The following is a 20,419-nucleotide window of genomic DNA, read 5'->3' on the forward strand; positions in this document are numbered from 1 at the left end:
CAAATTGGGCAACCTAGAAGAAATGGATAGATTTCTAGAAATATACAGTTTTTCAAAACTGAATCAGGAAAAAATAGAAAATCTGAACAGACAGATTACTAATAACAAATAACAAAATTGAATCAGTAATAAAAAAAAAATCCCAACAAATAGAAGTCTAGGGCCAGATGGCATCACAGGTAAATTCTACTAGACATTAAAAGAAAACATAATAGCCATTATTCCAAAACCTTTCCAAAAAAAAAGGAAGAAGAAGGAGAAGGAGGATGAGGAGGGAAAGAGGAAGAGGGAAGGGAGGGGGAGGAGGGGGAGGAAAAAGAAGAAAGATTCCATATACATTCTACAAGGCCAGCATTACCCTGATACCTCAATTAGACAAAGATGCTCCAAAAAAAGAAAACTATTGACCAATATCCCTGATGAACAATAGATGTGAAAATTCTTAACAAAATATAGCAAACTGCATTCAATAATACTTTAAAAGGATCATTCACCACAATCAAGTAGAATTTACTCTGAGAATGCAAAAATAGTTCAAATCAAATATGATACATTACATTAATAAAATAAAGGATAAAAATCTTGTGACCATCTCAATAGATGAAAAATATTGGACAAAATCCAATATCCATTCATGATAAAAACTCTCAACAATGTGGGTTTAGTGGAAACATACCTCAAAATAATACTGGCCATATAGGAACAACCCACAGCTAACATATTCAATGGTGAAACACTGAGATCAGGAAGATCAGGAAGAAGACATGGATGCCTGGTCTCCTCACTTTTATTCAACATAGTACTGGAAGTCTCTGTTACAGCAGTTATACAAAAAATAAAAAACAAAACAACAACAACAACAAAAAGTAGACATCCACATTGGTAAGGAAGAAGTAAAACTGTTTGTTACTTGCAGATGACATGATACTACACATAGAAAACCCTGAAGATTCCACCAAGAAACAATTAGAAGTAATAAAAGAATTCAGCAATGTTGCAGGATACAAAATGAACACACAGATCAGTTTAGTTTCTATATGCTAATAATAAAGTAGCAGAAAGCGAAATTAAGAAAACAGATTCATTTACAATCGCACCAAAAAGAATAAAATACGTAGGAATAAACTTAGCCATGCAGATGGAAGACCTGTACTCTGAGAACTGTAAAATTTTAATGAAAGAAATTGAAGATGACACAAACAAATGAAAAGATAGTCTATGCTCCTGGATTAGAATAATCAATACTATTAAAATATCTATACTACCAAAGCAATCTACAGATTTGGTGCAATCCATATCAAAATATCAATAGCATTTTTTTTTTTTTTGCAAAACTTCTGTACGGCACCATAAAATATCCCAAATAGCCACAACAATCTTGAGAAAGAAGAACAAACCTGGAAGTATCAGGATCACAGATTTCAAGATAAATTACAAAGCTGGAATAATCAGAACAGTATGGTACTGGCACTAAAACAGACACATGGATCAATGGAACAGAATAGAGAGCCCAGAAATAATCCCATACCTAAATGGTCAATTAATCTACAATAAAGAGGGCAAAAATATATAACGGGGAAATACAGTCTCTTCAATAAATGGTTATGGGAAAACTGGACCAGAGCTACATGCCAAAGAATTAAATTTTAGGATCGCTTTCTTACACCATATATAAAAATAAGCTTAAAATGGAGGGAAGACCTAAATGAGAGACCTGAAACCATAAAACTCCTAGAAGAAAACATAGGCAATAATCTCTTTGACATAGGCCTTAGCAAAGTTTTTCTAGTTATGTCTACTGCACCAAGGGAAATAAAGCAAAATTAAACTGTTGGTATTATATCAAAATAAAAAGCTTTTGCACTGGGATGAAAGCCATCGATAAAATGAAAACACAACCTACTGAATGGGAGAAGATATCCGTAGATGCTATATATATAATTAGGTGTTAATATCCACAATGTATAAAGAACTTATACACCTTAACACACAAACACACACAAAAAACAAACAAACAGGAAAACAATTCTAATAAAAATTAGAGAAAGATAAAGGAATAGAGAAGAAAAAGGAATAAAAAAGGTAAAGAAATAATAAGTATTGGTGAGGATATGGAGAAATAGGAAATCTTGTGCAGTCAGTGGAAATTGGTGCAGCCACTGTGGACAACAGCATGGAGGTTCCTCAGAAAATTAAAAAGAGAAATAACATGCGATATAGTAATTCTACTACTAAATATTTAAACAAGGAAAATGAAACACTAATTCAAAAAATATTAAAAAAAATGCACCCTTATGTTTATTGTAACATTATTTACTATAGCCAAGATATAGAAACATCCCAAGTGTCCATTAATAGGTAGAAAAAGACATGGGATATATAAAGTGGAGTATTAGTCAGCCATAAAAAGGATGAGATCTTGCCATTTGGGACAACATGGATGGATCTAGGGAGTATTATGCTAAGTGAAATAAGTCAGAGAAAAAAACAAATACCATATGATTTCAGTTATAGACTCTTTAAAAATAAAACAAGACACATACACACACAGCATTAACAAACACATAAATCCAAAAAACAAACCGGTTGCCAAAGGGAAGGAAGGATGATGAGCACATTGGGCAAAGGGGAGTGGGAAGTAGAGTTTTCCTGCCATGGGATGAATAAATCATGGGGATTAAAAGTACAGCATAGAGAATATAGTAAATAGTACTGTAATTGTGTTTTTTTTTTAAATTTTTAATTTATTTTCAGCATAACAGTATTCATTGTTTATGCACCACACCCAGTGCTCCATGCAATCCATGCCCTCTCTAATACCCACCACCTGGTTCCCCCAACCTCCCACTCCCACCACTTAACACCCCTCAGATTGTTTTCAGAATCCATAGTCTCTCATGGTTCACCCCCCTTCCAATTTCCCCCAACTAGTTATGTCTACTGCACCAAGGGAAACTTCCCATGTCCTAATTTCCTATGTCCACCATGCTATTTGTTATGATCCACAAATAAGTGAAACCATATGATAATTGACTCTCTCTGCTTGACTTATTTCACTCAGCATATTGTTTTATCATGACTGTTGGTAGCAACACTTGTGGGGATCATAACGTAACATATAGAGTTGTAGAATAACTATGTCTTACACTTGAAACTAATAGAACATTATATGTCAATAATACTTCAATTAAAAAAAAAACTTGGCGAGTATTTAGTTGCTTACATGTTAGTTGTAAAGTGGATCTGAAACCATTTCAATCAGCTTCTGTCTTCTCTTACATTGAAATCCTATGGTTGGTCTTGGACTTTGAAAGAATCTTTTCACTGCACATGATTCTGTATGGTATCTATATCTGTATATATTCTGTAATGTATCATGCATTGATAATCTGGAAAATCTTGGTTTGCTAAGTTATGCAGAGCTTCCAAATGTTGACATAGTTCACTATATAATATTTAAAAGTACAGTTGATAAGATTACCAGTAATTTTATTGAGTCTTTAAATATTGGCAAGCTGTCAAGTTCACAGTGGCAGATATAAATTTTCCAAAATTCTAATTTTCTTTTTTTCAAAATTCTAATTTTCACTCAGAAGCTTTAATTTTGTCATTGACCACAAATACTGTCATCTGTTTCCTTTGAAACAATAAGATCACTAATTTTTTCTTCCTCAAAAAACACTAGCAAAATATCTAAATTAAATGTGAGGTGCTAGATGTGTTAATTTATTGATGGGGGGAATCCTTTCACATGCTTATATATTCCAAATCATCATATTATAGACTTTAAATGTCATAAATTTTTTTTGTTTGTCAATGATACCTCAATAAAGCTAAAAACTTCTACCAATAAATAAATAAATAAAAAGAGAGAGAGAGAGAGAGAATAAAATAAAGAACTTCTGGATGAAAGAGAAAATGCAAACCAAAACTGTAGAACTTGTGAACTATAATAATATAAACATTAAATACCAACAGGATACATTTAAAGCAATGGATAAGAGAAAAAGAATAGTTTTAAATTATCAATGAAAATTAAATCATGTATGTTTAAGCTACTTACCAACTCAATAAAGTAGAAAAGGTACAAAGTAAATCAAAAGGAAGGACAAGGGATCCTTGCATCGCTAATCAGTGAAGTATCAGACTCTTGATCTCAGCTCAGGTCTTGATCTCAGGGTCATGAGTTCAAGTCCCACTTGGTGCCTACTTAAAAAATAATGAGGCAAAACAAATAAAAATAATATAGTTAACAAATCAAGATACTTATTTAAAAATTAATAAGTAGGGCATCTGGGTGGCTCAGTAGGTTAAGCCTCTGCCCTGGGCTCAGGTCATGATCTCAGGGTTCTGGGATTGAGTCCCACGTTGGGCTCTCTGCTCAGTGGGGAGCCTGCTTCCTCCTCTCTCTCTCTCTGCCTGCCTCTCTGCCTACTTGTGATCTCTCTCTGTCAAATAAATAAATAAATAGATAAATAAATTCTTTAAAAATTAATAAGTAAACATAAGCAAAGGGAATTGGAAAAAAAAAAATATTCAAAAAATTGCAAAGTAGGGGCCCCCGAGTGGCTCAGTGGGTTAAGCCTCTGCCTTCAGCTCAGGTCATGATCTCAGGGTCTTGAAATTGAGTCCTGCCTTGGGCTCTCTGCTCAGCAGGGAGCCCGCTTCCCCCTCCCTCTCTGTCTGCCTCTCTGCCTACTTATAATCTCTCTCTCTCTGTGTCAAATAAATAAATAAAATCTTTAAAAAAAATTACAAAGGAAAACTAAATATAATAGCAGGAAATTAAGAATAATTAGATATTTTGTACTATCTATCCACAGAATTTTGAAAATCTAGATGAAATGGAAAATTTTTGAGGAAAATACATGATTCAAATTTAATAATAGTAGAGGGAAAATTTAAAAAAACTGACAAAGGAGATAAAAAATTATAAAAAATATAACCCACAAAAATTTACCAAGTTCAAATGATTCACTGGGGATATTCAGATGATTTCTTTGGGTATACTTAGCAACACTTAAAAGACCAGAAAACTGAATTGCTACATAAATTGTTCTGAATATAGGAAACTGATACGTAAACCTGAAGGATGGAGCCCCCCTCAGGTAAACCATATATCACTTTGTTATTAATAGTAATGCAAAAATCCTAAGTATTACCTTAGCGAACAGACTTTCGACAACATTCAGGGAATAACATACTGTGGTTGAATCTATCATCTTGAGTTATACTTGTTTTTCTCAGAGCTGCTCATTGTTGTTCAAAGACTAAACTGCCTCTTTGCAGTCATTGTCCATACAAAAGATTCCAACAAATGACTCAAAGATAAAAACATAGTGAATGACATTTGAACTACGAACTAATCCTGTCAATGAAACCCTTCTTCAGGAGAATCAACAACCATGGTAAAGATCTGGACAATCTCTGATGATCTCTATTACAGCTTTTACCAAACACTGAACTCAAAAGAAAGAAAAAAGGAAAGAAAAGAAAAAAAAAAAAGAAAGTTTCCTCTCCCTACCCACCTGAATATAAAAGATCTCCTTCACGATCCAGCCAAATTAATACGGGGTTTTGAGGACTGTTTCTTCGGAATTGTGTCACCTGCTAAGGAAACACAGGGTTGATTTTTGCCTTAGAAGATATTTTTATTGATTCAAAGGCAGGAGGGGATTAAAAATACCTAAAAAATTTGTTGACTTGAGCGGGTCTACCACAGATATGCTGACTTTCAAAATATGAGGCAGTTACTAACTGATTTATTTTCAGAAGAATGTTCATTGTAGTGATCTGTCGTTGATTGATTAAACATGAAAACCAGTTATGATATTGCTTGTGATGCTTAAATAACTCCTATTAATTAAAAGTTTTAAACCTCTTTTGTATTCACTTACAATCATTGATATAGATGATCTTTCCTAGAATTATGAGAAATCACTATTTTCATCTCTTTGACCTTGTGGATTAGAAGATTGTCCTTTATAGTTAAGGCAAACTAGTTTAATATTTAAAAGACCTAATTTTTCTATTCTAATGTTGGCCCTGCTGATAAGCACATAGAATCCAAAACCTTTTATGTGTCACGTATGCCTCCCCAGTTATCTGTTAATTCATGTTTCTTCTTTCCTTTAACACTGAACATCTCTTTGTAAGACAGCACAAGACAGTATGCCTCATTTATGTTTCACTAATAAGTATAGTTTATTAATAACATACATTATTTCTTTCAGGGAGAGTTAGAAAGAACGTGTGCTTCGACTTATTTTTCAATCAGGTGGATTTGGTTTGAATATGTATATTTTTTTACCATTGTGCAGCAGAAGAGAATATTGTGGCAGTGACTGGTAATTACCTACCCAATATCTATTCTCTTTTCTTTAAAGACAGAACCCCGATTTGAGTCAAGGTTCCCAGTGAAAGCTTTATGAGTCTCTTAGCAGTAGCTACCCAAGTGATATAAAATTCACTGATGAGGCTTGAGGAAAAGACCTTTAAAAGTGGGCTGTCTAATGTCTTGTGATCCTTTGCTCTCCCCACCTCCTTTCTTTTTTTATCTTTCCTAGAATGGGGGTATCATGCGAAAGTGGAGAACCATTTTCTGCAGTGCATACTCTGAATATGCTGAATAAAGGCAGTGGGAGGTACCACTAAGCCGGCCCCATAATGCCTTCCTCTAAATTTATCATCTTATGATACGGAATAAAAAAAGAAAAGAAATTCCACTAATATGTTTAAATGAAATGTGTATATGTGTGCCTAATATTTCCAACAAAATGCACCCTTAACTTTCACAAATAGCTCTGACTAAATGCTATTACTATATGTAGTGATGCCAATTTATACTTAGTGGTCACAAAATGATAATAAATTGCATTATTTTACAGTGACTTCATGTCACATATTGTGGGCTTTAGCAGACACACTCAAGTTTTTTAGAAAAAGATAGCAGGAATTGGTATTTATAAGGTATACCTTTATTAATAGAGATTGCATAGAACTTTATTTTTCATGTGTTTGAATATTTTGTGCTTCAAGTGGCCAGGAATGGTCTATACAGTCAAATAACAAAATAAAATACAATTCATACTGGTTTTCTTGAATATATGAAAAAAAGTCAACTTTTTTGAAATGTGAAGCCTTTCACATTTCAAAATTGTTTTAGTATAATGTAGACATAGGGGATCCGAATGGTACTATAGAAAATAATAATGATACACTTTTCAATGATTCTCTATGGAGAGGACATAGGGATCTGTAGTTATGAAAATTTCAATCACCTTTTGAAACCACACGATGACAAGAGATATAGCTTGCATTTATTATCCTTTTACCAAGAACAAAATTTACTGTTATTAAGTGCTTCTGCTTAACCAACCTTAAAATAATTTCATTTTGATCATTAATTCCTTATTAAAATACTAAATATAACAAAAGAGGGACAGGTTCGATTCAATATTAAGGAAGCTTTTCATTAATTCTGAGCTTAAAGCTTGCTGCCTCATCTTTTTCTAGTCATAAGAACACACTCCTTTTTCATTATGTAAAAGTAGTTATATTGGAGCAGTTATTTAGGAGAGGGTAAAGGAAAGTATTTGGTTTTTAGTCATTGCACTGTTTTCAGGCCTCTTGCTTCTTCTCCAGGAACTCTCTAAGTTGAATTTATTTAGACACCTACATGATCGTTATTAAACATATAAACAAGCACTTAAGAAAATATATTTCAAGGACCCTGGGTCTAACAGCCCATCACACTTATGTTAATTTAGAGGGCATTATATTAACAAATGAGCATTTACAATAACACAGATGCACTCCATCCTAAGATGATAATCATTCCACCACAGATTTGATTTCAGAATGGTTTCCTGGCATTCAGAACAAACTGTCAGGAGAGGCGAGTCATAGTTTTGAGTCTGTGTGTAATGCAGCTCTTGGAACTTGGGAAAAACTCATACACTTTCTAGGTTTAGTTTACAAAACGTGAAAGAAGATACTGACATATATGATGTTTGAAGTTTAACCCATATCTGGAAGGCAATGACATTTATGGAAGGATGGTAGGAAATGCTGTTTTCTTCTTAATACATTTTCCTTCCAGGCCATGTTTGAGCTTTATCATTACCTCACTTTCCTGTATCTATAGCACAAGCCAGTAGGGATGGTGTAAAGAAGGGTGGTTTTGAAAATAGAAGACCAGAAAAGAACTGGACTGAGTAACAGTTTTACTGCTTACTGCCTGTGCGACCTTTACCAAAGCAATTAACCTTTAGACACTCAGTTTTATAATCTGCTAAATGGAGAAGACTATTCCTCCAGATATAAACAATGGATGAGATAACTTTTCAAGACACCTATTAAAATGGCTAGGACATTGTATGAAGTTAATAAATACTGGGCTAATTACAAGAATACTTTAAGAACAAACAGATAAACTCTGACATGGAATACATTGGTTTATTATGGTTCATTAGTAAGTTGCTCAAGTGGCTTTAACAGTCCTTTAATGGAATAGCAGGATAGCTATAGTTTCCAGGAGAGCAGGAATCTCGTTTGTTCATATTACGATGTCAGCATCTTGGATTAGTTTGTCCTTAAAAATGCACCCTTATTGAATTTGAATAATATTAACAAAATACCTGTACTCTGAAAGAATAAGTAAGACAATCTGTATATTTTGTTGGAAGATTCATCAGAAGAGCATGTATGATTTAGGGCTAGCGGTGAGTTGAAGAGACACATCTCAAAGGAAAAGGAAATAAACCAATGCAAATAGAACACACTGAAAATTAAATTTTTCTATTTTATATCTGATTAAACACATGGATTTGGGGTTTTCGTTAGAGGATGGAGAAGTTATAACTACACCCTGTGGCTTGAATTCCATCTACCTTATATGAATATAGAATATAAACTATAATCAAGGCAAAGTCTTTTAATTTTTGTTTTTTTTTCTAATATTTTCCTCTGAAAAGTGGGTGAAATCAAATGCATTTTAAAAATTTTCTAATTGTTCTTCTGTACCATAAAAATTAAATCAGTTTTGATCTTTTGCCATGAAGTATTTATACTACAACATCTATGAGTTATCTAAGAAGGTTTTCTATCCTTACGTTAATTTTGTAGTCATTGTTATCAAATATGCGTCTTCGTATCTGGGAAACTCAGTATTTAAATACAACTTACATAATAATTATTATGATTACTTGTGACACAACCAAATACAGACCACTGTGAAAAAGTTTTTTTTTTTTGCTTGCTGGTCTCCAAACATCAATGGAGTAATAGCACTAGTATTTCCCAAACCATTCCCTACAACTTGGTCATTATGACAACCTGTGGAAGCCAATGCTTACTGGATTATTAGAATGTTTACTAGAATCTGATCAAGTCATTTGAGCTACTTAGCAGTGATTCATAAAAAACTAAAGAATTCCACATCAGGGTTTGTCTGTATGTTTCAATATGAGATTTAACCCAGATACATACCAATCCAGCCTCTTGTCCCCCTTCAATTATAGTTACTATTTTCACTTTTAAGTCTAAAACATTCTATTTTGGTCCACATTTAGAAGTTTTTGAAGACCCATGATCTAATAAATGTCCAAAATAGAATTTTAAAATTGCTTATATATTGAAGTTTAAGGTAGATCAGATGACACTTAGGGACTTCATGCTTTATTTTTATGCATATCTCTATTTTTCTATAGACATATTAGAAGAATGCTATTTTTTGTGTGAAATATTATGTATCATGACAATGTCCTATAAACTCTTTAATATTTATAACTTTTCTAATGTTCTTAATTAGATGAGAGAGAAACTGTGAGAGACTGGATACACAAACAATGGCAAGATCATATATTTAAAATAGACCTCTGACCCACAATCTGTAAGTACCCTGCTCAGGAAACTGACTCATTATTATAGTAACCAGTAAATGAAACAATCCTATTATTTATAAGCAAACTTGTAGAAAGTCAGATCACTATCTTTAGATAATACTCCACAAAGCCAAACAATAGCCCCTGTTGCATTTGGCCCCAAATAGCCAGGACTTGATTAATAATTGATAGCTTTCTCAATAATCGTCTTCTTCCAATTTCGTATCAACCAGCAAAAGCTAAATGTGTACCCTTACCCAAACACATATGCATCTCCCTTGTAATAAACCTGCCCATGTCAACAGCTGCCAATCAGGACACACCTGAAGCCTTCCATTTTTTCCCCATAAAACTTTCCTACCCAAGAGGCTGTCTTTGAGTTTCTGTCAAAATTCAAGTGACATAGACTGATTCCTTGCTAAAGAAATTTCCGAATAAATATCCTTTGCCTGTACTCATTTGTTGTTGGTTTTTTTTTCTTTTCTTTTCTTACTCGCTTAGCCTACATAAAGTGAATTTACTTTAATACCTTTGGTATGAACATTTTTATCTGTTAGGATTTGTGCTAGGCACAAATTCATAACAATAAAATAGATAAGTGAAGTTCATGCCTTTACCCAACATACAATTGGCAAAGAAAATAAGCAAGCGAATAGAAAATATTAATGTTATGGGTTGACTTTGAATATAAAGATAGACATAAGTTGTTACGGGAATACAGAATGATCTGCTGGAAGGAAAGATTATGTAGCTAAGAAAGAACAGCACATATATAATGTGTTTTTAATATAAACATTTAACAAGCTATATAGTGACCACAATTACCTCCTTTATGTTTTACTTTTCAATTTCTTTATTTACAAAAGGATCTTTTTCAGTATTGTAGCTTTATATTTGCAATATGCACATATCTTCAGATTTGCTATTATGCTGATATATATATTCAACTGAGCCTTTTTTTTTCTTTTGGATTGAGATTAGACACTTGCTTCAGTATTTAATCAATGTTTCCTTTTGGATTTTCATGTTTGTGACATTATATATGGGCCAAAAGGAAGATTTTTGTAATTTGGACTTGGTAATTAATATTCTTCAATTGCCTTACATTTAAACAAGAACATTTAGTTTTAATTTATAAAATATTCTTTGCAAAATTTTGAGTATGATATTAGGCAAAAAGTTCCTTTTTCTTTTGGGGCTAAGATGGAATATCTTCTATTTAGTACTGTTAGCTTGCTTAATTCTTTTTGAAACTTGAACTCTATTCAAGTGTTAAAATATTGTCTCTCAAAAAAATGATCTATATCTAAAATTTGAACCAATATAATTATGTTAAATTCATAAACTTGTTTTTGATCAAGTTGATTCATAAAAAACTACAGAAAAGTCCAGTGTTTTCTCTTCATCAGTGACTATCCCAATTATGACTTTTTTTCTTTTCATTGTCTTTTTAGTAGCTGGATAAATGAGTTGTCTGAGCTGGTTCATCTGTGACATTTTTAGTGATTAGAAATCCTTCTTTCTTATTTAGCTTATCTCTGATGATAGACTATTTTCCATACTTGATTACTTGTGGTTACAATTTGGGAATGGGCACAATGTCTTGATAAGAAAGGGGAGGATATGAGTAACCACAATTGAGAGAGGTAGGGTGGGTTTAAAAAGACATAGCTGGACTGTGAATTTTAAGTAGAATTTTATGATAGAGAAAACAAGGAAAGAAAAGTCTTAACTTATATTATATATATAACTTGTACATATAATTTTCAGATAGACACTGGAATGTTTAGTCATAAAACATATGAAAATATTAGAACATATACACATATTTTTAACTAATGAGTGGTAAAGACTACAAAAAATAAGGAAGATCACTTAGAAGATAAGAACTAATCACAGACATCACTTCAGATAGATAGCACAGTGATGAACTCCTAGTGGTTTTGGAGCATATCTCTAAAACCAAGTAACATAATGCTTCCAAAGACTAAGTTTTTTTTTTGTTGTTGTTGTTTTTGTTTTTGTTTTTTGGGTGTGGTTGTAAAAAAACTATATTCACTTTCAGGATGATAATCTTGCTAGAAGACCCTCGCCAACACAAATAAAGTCAAGATTCTTTTTCTTTAATATTTTTTTAAAATTTTATAAACATATAAGGTATTATTAGCCCCAGGGGTAAGGTGTGTGAATTGCCAGGTTTACACACTTCACAGCACTCACCATAGCACATACCTTCCTTAATACACATAACCCCGTGACCCTCCCTTTACTCCCCTCCCCCAAGCAACCCTCAGTTTGTTTTGTGAGATTAAGAGTATTTTATGGGTTGTCTCCCTCCCAATCTCATCTTGTTTCATTTATTCTTTTCCTACTCCCAAACCCCCCACGTTGCATCTCCACTTCCTCATATCAGGAAGATCATATGATAGTTGTCTTTTTCTGATTGACTTATTTCATTAAGCATGGTACCCTCTAGTTCCATCCACGTCATTGAAAATGGCAAGATTTCATTTCTTTTGATGGCTGCATAGCATTCCATTGTATATATATACCACATCTTCCATATCCATTCATCTATGGATGGATATCTAGATTCTATCCATAGTTTGGCTATTGTGGACATTGCTGCTATAACATTCAGGTGCACGTGCCCCTTTGGATCACTATGTTTGTATCTTTAGGGTTAATACCCAGTAGTGCAATTGTTGGGTTGTAGGGTAGCTTTATTTTCAACTTTTTGAGGAAACTCCATGTTGTTTTCCAGAGTGGTTGCACCAGCTTGCATTCCCACCAACAGTGTAGGAGGGTTCCCCTTTCTCCGCATCCCCGCCAGCATCTGTCATTTCCTGTAAAGTCAAGATTCTAAAAGTGCTACCAAGAGGGGGAAAAAAAAAAAAAGAAGAAGAAGAAGCAGCTAGTCAGAAGAAAACTTACACAGTATAGGCAGTGACTGCCTTGTACTGAGATTTGGATGGTGCTGACAGTGGCAAAAGTTGGAATTCAAAAAGACAAAACAACCGCAAAAGCAACAAAGTCCTTGTGTGATTTTTCTAAAGTCACTAACTTATCTTCACTTGGATTTGATATCTAAATACCCGCTATTTGTTTACCCTCCTCACGTATTCACTGGAAAACAAGAACAACAACAATGTGAAAGGAACATTTTAAAATTACAGTGAACCATTTTTAGGCAAACCCTCAGTACCTTGGAAAAACAACTGCTAGAGAAGACAGGCTCAATCCAGGTCTGCTGGTACCTCTCTGTGGGAAGACCTCAAAACTGAAATGAACCACTTAACTACAATTAACAGAAACAGCATAACACAAAAATAACAAGGAACATTTAATAAGAATCAGAAAAAACAGCAAATTTTCAGGGAAAAAATGATGAAAGGTCCAGGATTACAAAAATTTAGATGAGGGTGTTAAATGTTATCCAGTCTTTTATCATCATCATCATCATCACCATCATCATCCAAGCATTTAAAAATGTATTATATGTTTTGTTTCTTAAATGCCACATGTGAATGAAATCATATGATATTTGTCTTTCTCTGAGTGACCTATTTTTCTTAGCATAATATTCTCTAGCTCTAGCTATGTTGTTACAAATGGCAAATTTTTATTATTTTTCATGGCTTAGTAATATTCCATTACATACACACACACACACACACACACACACACATCCCATCTTCTTTATCCATTTGTAGAGGTGGGTGGGACAACTGTGACATAGTTTTACTTAGAAGAATGGATTTTATACTATTTTTATTTTTAGACTTACAAATCAGTTATGAAATTGAACAAATATCAAGCATTAAAATATGAGCCAACAAACCCTAAAGAACAGACTTTATACCAATTCAAGTATTTTTACCGAAATGATATTGTTATAAATCAAAAATCGCAATAAGAGTAAAAATTAAACCTTCATAAATCTATATATCATATATTTTTCTAAATAAAATCTGAGTCCAAATGGAATCAAAATGGAAACTAAGCTACTATAATGAAAAAACTGCTTATCAAACATGTGAGATGCTCATATAGCAGTAGTTGGAGGGAAATTTGCCACCTAAGGTGCATATATTCAAAAAGAAGAAAGACTAAACAACTAAACTAAGAATATGTCTTAAGCATTTAGAAAACGAACAACAATATACCATACAAAGAAAACAAGGAAAAAGCATAAGAAAGTTTAAATTAATGAAATAGAAAATTAAGGTATAATAAGATTTTAAACTCACAAAATGTGGTTTTTTTAAAAGACTAACAAAATTGATAAAACCTGTAGTTGAATCAAGAAAGGATAAGGTCAAATAAAAATATTAGAATATAAAAGGATACAACTTTAATAACAGTAGCCATTAAAATGTACTAAAAATAAACTCAGACAAATCATACACTTGCCTAGAAAAATGTAAATTATCATGACGGACTCATGAGAAATAATTCCAAATAGCTCTAATAATCAGACAATTACATAAGTAATTTAAAAATTTTCCCACAAATAAAACACAAGTCAGATAGTTTTGAATGTACACTCTATCAGGCAATCGACATAGTTCTAATCTTTTACAAACTCATCACCAGGGAGTAGAGAAAGAGGGAATTCAAATTCTTTAATTCTAGCATAAATTTAATTCTCAAAACAAATGGAGAAGTTGTCCCAAATCTTAGTGATTGGAACAATAAACATTTATTCTCTGTTTTGTGGGTCAGCAATCTCAGAGTTTGCTAACCTAAGAGTTTTGGCTCAGGATCTCCTTTTAGGCTGCCATTACCTTGGACTCACCTGGAAGATTGTCCACTTCCAAATTCACTCATGTGACTGTTGGGAGGCCTGTGCTGATTTGGAGGCAGAGGCTCTCTCCATAGGTCGGCTCCTTAGAAGAGAGGTACCGGAGAGGGAAGTATGCTTAAGAGTAAGCAAGAGGGTAATATTGAAAATGGTATCCCTTCCATTTTGTAGTATTTTATTCATTAAGAGTGAGTAACTATGTCTAGTCTACAAATGAAAGTGTTACACATGCGTGTGAATACCAGGAGGCCAGGATTCATAGATCATTTTAAAGGCTGCCTACCATACCAGATGAGGAAGTTGAGATCACACAAATTCATAAACATACATGCAAAGTCTTTAATGAAATAATAGTAACTAGATTGCATTAGTGTTTTGAACTGATACATCCTAATCAAACTGGGATTGTCCAATTATACTACATTGTAATGTACTACATTAACAGTATAAAGGTGGAAAAATGATTAATAGAATAGATGTGGGGGAAAAAATCCATGGTAGAATACAGCATTTACTTATAAGCAAAAGCAAATTAGGTGAGAAGAGAAGTTTCACAATCTTATAAATAATGTCAATTCAGAGATTTACAGCAAATATTATAATCAATGGAGAAGTATAAGAATCATTACTATAAAACTAGGAAATAGACAAAGATAGCCATTATCATGGTATTTATTCAGTATTTTCCTGGAAGACTTAGGGAACTCAGACAAATAACTAAAAAAAAATAAAGATAACAAAGTAAGAAAAAATTAATGTTGCTGTATTATATGATTGTCCATATACACATACTAACAAATATAGTTCAAAGCTCATTTTGTTGAGTGTTAGATAAGTATAATTACATTTTGAGACCAGAAATAACTAGCAAATATGATGAAAAATAAAATGCTTACAACAAAGAAAGCAAATACCATAAATAAATAGGAATTAATTTAAAAAATACATGCATGCAAGAGCAAAAACTATAACTCTGGTAAAAATTATAGAAAATTGTCTGCATATATGGACAGCTATTGCATACAAAAATAGAGCAACAAAAAATAAGAATTTTCTGGAAATTAAATCATATAATATGGAACATTCCCCTGTCTGTTTTCATTTATCTATTATTTCATAATATTAATATTAAGCAGTATTGCTTAGTAAAGTATATTTTTCATGTAAATAGCTTCTAAAAACCTCATTAGCTGAAGAGATAAATTTGAGATCTTTCAGTGAAAAACAAGTGTTTTGAACAAATGTTTATTTAAAATATAATATAATAAGATATTTTAAAAACTCTGCTAGTCACAAATTTATGAAGGGTCAAATCTTGTGCTACAATACATAATTTGAGGACATCATGGGAACTCAGTAGCCTATAGGCTAAATTAAAATAATGCAGGTCATTTCCCTCTTGGTATTCAATTGCTGTCCAAGTTCCTTCTTTTGTATGGCAACTATAAGAAATAGAGAAAAGAAAATCTGGACTTTTATTTTCCTACTCCATACAACTGAAGAAGTCAATCACTTGTTCTGAATTAGTTTCCATATTTTGTATTCTCTACCTTTCTTTTTGTCCTTGCTATCTAACCTATTCTATGTTGTCATAGAGAAGAAAGCAAAAAGGCAACAGTGTTTTGTGAACTGAAATGGAAGAGATTTAAGCTGTTATTTGTTTGAAAGTGTGTGTACAAAATGGTTTAGCTCTAAGGATTTGTGCAGAAATGTGTCACAGATTGACCTCACTTTGAAGGTGACAGTTCAAGTCACTACAAAAAAAAAAAAAAAAAAGGAAAGAAAGTGTATTTTTAGTTATAATTACATTATATAGAAAATTAATTAGTGGAATTAAATATGGAAAAATTTTGAATTGATACCCTCCAAATTCTGATTCCTCCTTTTCCTATTTTCTTTGTATGGATTTTTTTTAAACCTTTGCAAGCGAAAGACAGCAGTATTGTTCAAGCACAGATCTTACTGTGTGTTAATGAAGCAGAAATGAGGATCTGCTTATGGACTCAGACATCTCTATAGAGGATTTTCTTGCAGGGGATTAACTCCAATTATGCTCTCTTCACGATGATAATAAATTAAGATATATATTACTTCTCTTTGATTTTACTTGCCATATTATAATTGTTGTGATGCAAATTAGCTAATTGTGTGTTTGTTCACCAATTTATTTTGACTTTTTTAAGGACACTAAGAAATTAACAAAATAACAGATATATGGCACAATCACCATAATAGCACAGCAAGCAAAAGAAAAAAAATGCACATAGTTGAAGTTACTTGGAAGAAAATTCTTTATTTTTTGAGATGATAATGATTTACCCACTTTTGGTGGAAATTTCCATTAAAATGATCAATAGAGTAGACTCTTCTGAAATTTGAAACTGAATTAACCATTACTATGACAAAGGTGAATTATTTTTTATTGTATGAAGGGTTTTTCTTGCATATTTGACTCACTGAAAATCTATACTGTGAAAGGTTTGTGTTAACATTCTAGAAATTCCTAGCCTCCCTGCATGAAGAATGTGTCTGCACAAATAATTTATTCAAGATAGATTAATGAAGTACTATTTTAGTTTTTTTTTTTAAGATTTTATTTATTTACTTGAGAGGGAGTAAGCATGAATAGGAGGGCAGGAGGGACGGGCAGAAGAGGGGCAGGGGGAGAGTGGAGGAGAGTGAGGGAGAAGCAGGCCCCCCACTGAGGAGAAAGCCCAATGACATGGCAACGTGGGGCTCCATCCCAGGCTCTGGGAACATGATCTGAGCTGAAGGCAGATGTTTAACCGACTGAGCCACCCAGGAGCTCCACTCTGTTAGTGTTTAATGTTCAAGAATAAAACCATTAAAAAAATCCTTCAAAATAAAAATTTGGTTATTTTACTAAGACTAAATTTTAAGAACAATGAAATTATATGCTTAACCACTTTATAGGCAGACAAAGACCAGGCAGGTGGTACACATGCAATTCCAAAAAAATAAATAGATGTATAACTGGACAAATGACATCCAAGATCCATAAATGGTTCTTCCTGTTCTTATTTATTTGCTGCTACATTAGCAGACCTATGTTTCGTGTTTGTAGTGTGACAGTCTTAGATTGGCTTGGGGTAGAATGTGCTGAAAGGAAAGTATAATCTCCGGGTGACCAGTCACACATTATAATGGGATAGCGTAAAATGATACACAGAAATAAAACAAGGGTATTGGCAACCTGTCTGGCACATTATGTGCCAATTTTTTTTTCCCTTCAGGAAGTCACTTTTTAGTGACTGTACAGTCCAGTTGGTACTGGAGTTTGATTGGTGACTGATGAAGGCAGTTCACGTCTGGGTGCTAACACAATCACCTGGAAAGGAAGAAGATCTGTTATCATTTAGACCCATAACAGAATCTGATGTTTACACAAAGACCCTTGGCACAGAGGCACCAATCCTTGAAGCCAAGTAACCTGCGCAATAAAATGGCTTAAAAGAAGAAGAAAGAATGGGATTCTTTTATTTTTTTGTTTGGTTTGATGGAGCTTTTGTATAAATGGTAATTGATACTTTTAAAGGCATAAATGGCCTCCTAGCTGGGGTTGAATTTAGGCTTTTGTTGTTGATATCAATTCTCCTGAGGATTTATTTGTTAAAAATCATTTTGTTAAAAAAAAATCATTTTTATTTTTAACCTTTCATATACTAAGAGATTCTGGGCCTGGCCTCACAAACCCTCATGTTTGGGTCTCCTCTATAAGGGACCCAAATACGACTTATAACTCACATGGCGCCTGAATTGTCTTTTTTGGAAAGGGATTAATAAATGTTAACAAGAATTGTCTAAATCCTTTTGCAGGAAAAGTTTAAGATTTTTGAGCTAGAGGGATGCCTGGGTAGCTCAGTTGGTTAAGCGGCTGCCTTCAGCTCAGGTCATGATCCCAGCGTCCTGGGATCGAGTTCCAAATCGGGCTCCTTGCTCGGCAGGGAGCCTGCTTCTCCCGCTGCCTCTGCCTGCCTCTCTGCCTGCCTCTCTGTCTGCCTGTGCTCGCTCTCTCTCCCTCTCTCTCTGACAAATAAATAAATAAAATCTTAAAAAAAAAAAAAAAGATTTTTGAGCTAGACCATTACAAATGGAATTCCCATGGTTTTGCCAACACAGTTTGAATGAATCTGTATACTGCCTTGAATAGTGACTCTGCAAAATTCATAACCACTTGGAACCTGTTAATGTGAGTTTATTTGGAAACAGAATCTTAACAAATCAAATCAAGTTAAGATTGGGGTAGGCGCTAAATATGCTTGATGTTCTTATAAGAAGAGGGAAATCTGGACTGAGACACTGATTGACACATGGGGGAAAAGGCCATGTGAAGATGGAGACAAAGACTGGAAAAACAAAAATTTCTGACAGTCAACAGATGCTGGGAGAAACAAAGGAAGAATTTTCCCTGCAGTGTTCAGAGGGAGCATGGTCTTGTTGACATCCTCAGTTTACACTTCTAGCCTCCGGATCTGTGACACAGAGATTTTTGTTGTTTTAAGACTCAATGTTTGTTACAGGAAACAAATACAGATTTGGGTACTGGGAAATTACGTGCCGCTGTAACAAATACCTGAACATGTGAAAGTGGCTATATTCAGCATAGAGATATTTTTCTTTGCAGAAAGAAAAAAATTCCAAGGTTATGGGTAGAGGCTGGAAGTGTGTGGAAGCACATTAAAGTGAAACCCAAAACATCTTGAAGGGACTGTTGACAGAAAAATGGGTATTAATGGTAATTCTGGTGAGGATGCAAAGAAATAAACATGCTATGCAAAATCTCCTCGCATCTCAGAGAATGCACGGACATTAATGGTTTTCCACATGAGATCTCTGATGGAAATGAGGAATATGCTATTAGAAACCAGGGGATAAGCTATCCTGGCCATAAAGTAGCAGAACACTTGACTGGATTGTGTGGTTGTGTGTGTGTGTGTGTGTGTGTGCGTTGAATAGAAGGTAAAGGTAAAACTTAAAAGTAATTCACTTGGATATTTAGCTGAGTATATTTCTAAGCTAGGTATGGAAGGTCCAGCCTGATTTCTCCTTATTGCTTATACAAATTGCAAGACAAAATAGATCAGTTGAGGAATGAAGTGTTAAGTAAAAAGGAACCAGTACTTGATATTTGGAAAATTCAGCCTATGCAGATAGCATGCCCTGGAAACAAGGCCAAGGAGGTAGCTGAACAACCATTTACTAAGGTAATAGGCATGTGATTAGGCATGTGACTTCTGGATCTAACCACCTTCTCAGCAGAAACCAGAATAGAGACGAAGTAATCTAGAAGGAATCTGTGGAGAACCCTGCCGTCTAATGGCATAGAACTCCTTGATATTAATGGAAAACAAACAGGGATTTTGAGTATTTTTTATCAGCAGAAATACAGCAACCTAGACTAAAAGAGACAGAAATGGGATGCCTGTGTCTATTGTTGTAAGCCGCTGATTTTGTTTTAATTTATTACAGAAGTCTAAGGCAACTAATAGAGCTTCTAAAATAAAGAAAGCTCCACTGAATAGTTACACACCAAGGGAAGGATATGATCTATAATGGAGGGGTGATGGCCAAGATCAGCTATATGTACCTCTCTGTTTTTTGAAAAGTATCTCCAGTGTCTGATAACACTGAGTTCAAGCAGAAAAGGTATGTATCTACCTATATCCATATCTATTGTTATTATCACATCCATATCACAACCATATCTATA

Source organism: Neovison vison, chromosome 11 (genome assembly GCF_020171115.1).
Source record: "Neovison vison isolate M4711 chromosome 11, ASM_NN_V1, whole genome shotgun sequence".
NCBI lineage: Eukaryota > Metazoa > Chordata > Mammalia > Carnivora > Mustelidae > Neogale > Neogale vison.